The sequence below is a fragment of the Arachis ipaensis genome, chromosome B6, assembly GCF_059453495.1.
Source record: "Arachis ipaensis isolate K30076 ecotype BB chromosome B6, ASM5945349v1, whole genome shotgun sequence".
NCBI classification, from domain to species: Eukaryota; Viridiplantae; Streptophyta; class Magnoliopsida; order Fabales; family Fabaceae; genus Arachis; species Arachis ipaensis.
Window position 1 is genome coordinate 139,687,127 of NC_142441.1, and position 6,307 is coordinate 139,693,433.

The window sequence follows — 6,307 nt, forward strand, 5'->3', positions numbered from 1 at the left end:
TCCAGTGAGAGAAAAAAGGCAGTGATCAAAATTAGAGAAAAAGCCATAGATGTCTCAGAGTTTCTTTGTACATCTATCTATTGTATGTCATGATCTTGTGGGGATTCTCTTGCAAGTTGGGTTAGCACTTTACTGTTGAAAGCTTGGTTTCAATCCAAGTCAAATTTAGATTGGGGTTAGAATCTGGATTTCTCCTAGACTATGATGCACAGACACTGACACGGACACGGGACACGACACGACACGGGACACGCGGATACACGAATTTTAAAATCTTATAAGACACGGGGACACGATATGTATATAAAATATAAAGTATTTTTAAGATAAATTACAATGAATTTTTGATATTTTATTGGTATTAAAATATAAAATAATTTTTTAATTATTTTTAATATCTTCTTTTAACTATATAAAAGTATTTAAAATATTTTTTGTTTTAATAAATAATAATATATATTATTTCTAAACTCATTTTAAGAATACATGTTAAGAATAAAATTGGACACGCTGACATGTGATGGTATTTAGGTGTGTCCGGAGAAGAATTTTTTATTTTTTATTAAGACATGGTTGGACATGCAGATACGACAACTCAACGAAGTGTCCGTACTTCATAGCTCCCAGATAGGATTGGGTAGATCCTAGGGAAAGAATTGGTGTTTGTAATCTATTAAAGATAGTGAAATTCCGTCACTATTATGATGGAGACTGGATGTAGGCTATATTGCACTTAACAGCTGAACCATGATACATCTTGGTGTGATTCTCTCTACTCTGCTTCTTCATTGTTTCTAGTTCTCAGGAGATGAAATAAAAAATGTCTCTCAACTTGTTACGAGACAAAACTAAAATGTCTCTCAACTTGTTACGAGACAAAAGTAAAAATATCTCCTGAAGTTTGTTGAAAAAGCAAAAGTAATATTCTGTAAAAAAAAAGGAAGCTAAGATTCAACCTCCCCTTCTCTTAGCCACTTATTACCATCATTATAGTTACGGTACTTTTTTAGATTTAGTATCTATTAGGTGGTGGAATGTACTTAGTTAGTGTTAATTAATTTAATTTATTTAGTTAATATTTATTATGTTGTTTTATTTCTTTAATTCGAATTAAATTTTTTGTAATTTTAATTTTGAATAGTTAGATAACTTGTTTTGCTGTTTATTTGTGGCAATGTTAATGGATAGATATTTTAGATTTTTTGTTTATAAAGTTAATTATTCTGAATCCAACTAATTTATGAAATGTGAAATAATTAGTTATTATCTTTTTTATCTTTTTATTTCAAAATAAAAATGTTTATTATTGAAATAGATTTATTATTAAAATATTTTATTTTTTAACAGAGGCCTCGCCTACTACTCCCTATGCGAATGAGCCACACTCTTACATTTATAATCAACATAATTATGATAAATAAGAATATATACTACAATTAAACTTGACCTTACCAATATTCGATATTCTGTCGAAGGACAACGCAATGACTCCATGAACATCCTGCTACAAATTGTCTAGACATTTTTACTTAATTTCTTGAAGAAAAACGGAAGAGAAGAAGAAGTAAAATATTTGTGAAGAATACAAATGGTTTCAGATCTTTTTATAGCTGCTTGAAATTTGTTGTACTTTATCTCGTTTACAGTGTAAACGTCATAAATTTTTCGATATCTTGTTTACAGTGTTATTAAGGCACAAGAGAGTCATGAAAAGGTTAAAGAAGTCAAAACAGATTTTGTTGAATTAATAACATATTCAGTTAGGTAGTTGGGTGTATAAAAGAGCTCCATTAGTTGGTAAAAGCTCTCTCTAGGTTTTTACTTTCAGTTCTGATAAGCTTCAAAGAGAAACACAATTTTATTCAATTACTACATCAATTCAGTTTATATTTTCTGTTTCTAAAAAGCTACTTTCTTGTCTTCAATTCATCAGTATTTTCATTATCCTTTATGGTATCAAGAGTCTTAGGTTCATGATTGATCCATGACATCTTCAATCAATGAATCTCCATCCTCAGTAAACATGGCACCAAATTTGAATAACAATAATATCAACAATTTGATATCAACACAATTTCTTTCTCAAAGACCATTCAATTCGATTCAAGACAAATTTGGAGAGAACAATCATAAAACATGGGAGCAACAAGCTCTTGCAGCCATAAGAGGTCAACACTTACAAGATCATCTGCAAAGAGAGAAGATTCCACATCAGTTCAAAAATTAAGAAAATCAAAGCGTAGGTATTGAATCTGATCAATACACACAATGGATTCAGGATGATCAGAATTTCATATCATGGTTGCTAGCATCGATGGATTCTATCTTTAAGCCAAAAATGGTGGGGTGCATCCATAGCTATCAAATCTAGGAAAAGATACAAGATTATTTTCAAGAATAAACAAAATTCAAAATTAAACAATTGAAAAGTCAGCTTAAAGGAATCAAGAAACAAGGTCTTCCGGCAGTAGATTACATTTCCAAGATCAAGACCATTGCAGACTCCCTAACCGCTCTTGGAAAACCTCTCAAATATGAAAAACAAATACAAGCAATCCTAGAATGACTTAATGAAGTCTATCAAATGCTTTTGCTCACAATAAAATTGAAACCAGATTCATTCACACAATCTGATGTTGAAACTCTTCTGTTAACTCATGAGGATCTGCTGGAGAAGTTTTAGAAAAACAAAAACCGCAATGGTTCAGGCAAATCTTGCTCAATCTTCACATATTACAATTCCAAATTTTAATAGAGGCAATGGAGGGCGTAGAGGAGGAAGAAATGGTAGTAGATTTCAAAGAAGTGGTAGATCTTTCTACTAATCTCCAAGACCACAATACCAAGTGTGTGGAAAAATTGGTCACATTACTTGGCACTATTTTCATAAATTCAACCAAGAAATGCCCCCACCTTCACAGCCTCAAGAGTTAAGATTTGATACCTTTGGTACAAATTTATCATCTGCTTCAGGTTCACAAGGCATTCCTACATTAACCACTCCACCACCGCCAACATCATCCTTCCACAATCCATCAGCATATGTAGCTGTACCTTCATCTATTACAGACCCCTAATGGTATCTAGATTCAGGTGCATCACATCTCTTATCCTTCAAAATTTCTCTCTGGATCAGAATACATTGGTTCTGATCAGGTCCAAATTGGAAATGGAACAGGTATCCCTATTACACATGTTGATAATTTTGTTCTATACTCTATTGACTCTAAAAGATGGTTTTCACTACAAAAACTATTACACACACCTGAAATAACAAAGAATTTAATTAGTGTTAGCAAATTTGCAGCTACATTAGTGAATAAAAGATGGTTATAGTGGTTATAGCAAATTTGCACCACTATAATTATGTTACATCTATAGATGCTTATAGTAAGTATACATGTACATACTTATTAGTGAATAAATCCCAAGCGTTTCATGCTTTTCTTCAGTATAAAACCTATATTGAAAATCTAACAAACTGTAAAATTAAATAATTTCAGACAGATGGTAGGACTGAATATACCTCAAACTGTTTCACAGAATTTTGCATCAAGGATGTATACATCACAGATTCTCATGCCTATATACTCCTGAGCAAAATGGCTTGGCTGAGAGAAAGCATAGATGTATTATAAAAACAAGCTTAGCTATGCTTTCTACAGCTTCCATGCCTCTTACATATTAGGATGAAGCTGTGATTTCTGCTACCTTCCTCATTAATAGGCTTCCATCATTGAATCTGTCAATTAAATCCCCTTATGAACTTTTTTCAAATAAACCAGATTATCATATGCTAATAGTCTTTAGTTGTGCATGTTATCCTTGGATTAGGCCTTACAATAAAAACAAACTAGAAGTCAGGTCTCATAAATGTATTTTTATTAGGTACTTGATGAGTCCATATTTTACGATATATTTTGGTTTGATTTGAGTGGATTTCATCACATAAACCCACATTTATTCACCTAAATAGCATAGTTTCATGATTTCTTCCTAAAATGTGCATAAAAGTGAAAACATGCTCTTTTGTGCTTAATTTAGTCGATTTTATTCACTTTAATTCCATTTGGTACCTTGATGTATTCGTTAAGTGATTTCAAGTTTCTAAGGCAAGTATGAGTTAAAAAAGTGAGAAAAAGAGCATGCAAAAGGGAAGAAACCATGAAGAAATGGTTTTTGGAAGTTCCAGTACGCGTGCGTACGCACAAGTATGCGTGCGTACGCACAAGGAAGATTTGCGAGCGAGGCGTACGCGTGACCCACACGTACACGTGACCCGAGTTACGTCAGCTCATTAATGCAAATCGCTAGGGGCAATTTTTGGGCCTCCAGAACCCAGTCCAACTCATTTCTAGAGCTATATCAGGCCAAAGGAAAGCTGAACGAAGGGGGAGCAATTAGGGTTAGATTTTAGTCATGTAGTTCATTTTCTAGAGAGAAAAGCTCCCCCTTCTCTCTAGAACAAGGATTTCTTAGTTTAATTTCCTTGTAACTTCTATGTTTAATCTTGTTTTAATCTAGTTTCTTCTACCTTTCTTTGCTTTATTGTCTTAATTTTCTTATGTTATCTTGTTAATTTCTCATTTTCCTTGCTTTTTTATGTTTATGCACACTCTTATTATTTTAATTTACATTTAATAAAATTTATGTTTTCATGTCATTTATTGCTTTATTGAGTTGCTATCTTTACTTTCCTTGCTTGGTAGTTGTAGCATTTATTATTTCTTGTCATTTTACCATGCTTTCTCTACATGCCCACCAAGTGTTTGACAAAATGCTTGGTTGAATTTTTGCTTAGGTTTTCACACTCTTGGTTGGAAAATTGGGTGTTTGGGTGAACTTGAGTGGTGGATGTCCATTCCACATTGTATGAGGGTTGTTAATTAATTTGGTTTTCTTTAACTCTAAGTGACCCACTAGTGTTGACTTAAGACTTAGGGATTGAGATTAATTATGCCTAGTTGACTTATCCTCGATGTAGGGTTGACTAATTGGGATTAATCCACACACAATTACCATGTTTGTGGTCCACAACTGGGATAGGAATCCTTAATTACCCACTCCTTGCCAAGAGTTCTTTTTAGCATTTAATTTCCCTTTCTTGCTCTAATTACTTTGACTTTCAATTTTTTACATGCTAAGTTACCTTCTTGCACTTTGATTTCTTGCTATTTACAATTCTTGCTAATTGCAATCTTCCAACCCCCATTTCACTCATAGCCAATAAAATGACATTTAATTGCAACTCCTAGGGAAGATGACCCGGGAGCTAATTACTCTCGGTTATTTGAATTTGAATTTGACATTTGATTAAGAGAATTCATTGTCGGTTTGGTCTATACTACTAACGAATTGATTCTTGATTCTAAATCGATGATAAAACTCTTCTTATCAAATTTGGCGCCGTTGCCGGGGAGTTGCAATGGTGTTGTTTTTGGCTATTGTAAATATGTTAATATGTAAATAGCTTGCTTGTTGGTTGTCTTTGTTTATGGTTAGGATTGGGATCCCGGAGGACATTGGACATTCAAGCATTTGGTGGGCAAGTCAAGCACAAGCCACCATAGTGAAGGCTCTTCCAATTGTCTAACTTAAAGACATTAAATAAAAGTGTTTGGTAACATTGTTCTAACTCTTCTCTTTTTGTATATATTTTGGCTTAATTGCATGTTTGCTTGTTTTGGTTAGCTTAGGATTAATATAATTTTGAGATTTGTTGGGTTAATTTTGGTTTGGATCATGAATTTATAGGTTCTTGCATGTTTTGGTGTTTGGTTTTGATTGAACTAAGGCTTGGTACCTTATATTTTGAAAGAAATTTTTTTGAAAAAACAGGGCATCTGTGCGTGCGCACGCAACCTTTATTTTCTGCGTCCTGTGCGTGCGCACCGACCTGTGCGCACGCACACTCATTGTTATGCCCTCTATTTGCAGCGCCAGCATGCCCTGTGCGCGCGCATTTCCTTGTTTTCTGCGACCTGTGCGTGCGCACCTCTTCGTGCGAACGCACACGTTCCCTTTTCGCACTCTTCGTGCGAATGCACAGGCTTGTGCGTCCGCACGGCAACTTGCATCCACTCTGGTGGGAGCGTTGGCACAGCCTATGCGCATGAACCCCTGCCCCCTTTAAGCTTCTGTGCGAGTGCACGGACCTGTGTGCTCGCACACATGATCCAACCCAAAAAAAAATAAAAATTAGCCTTTCTATGCGTGGGCACAGGTTTGTGCCCACGCACACATCAATCTAAAGCCTCTGGTCGCAGCATTTGCATGCCTAGTGCGAACGCACAAGCCTTGTGCATTT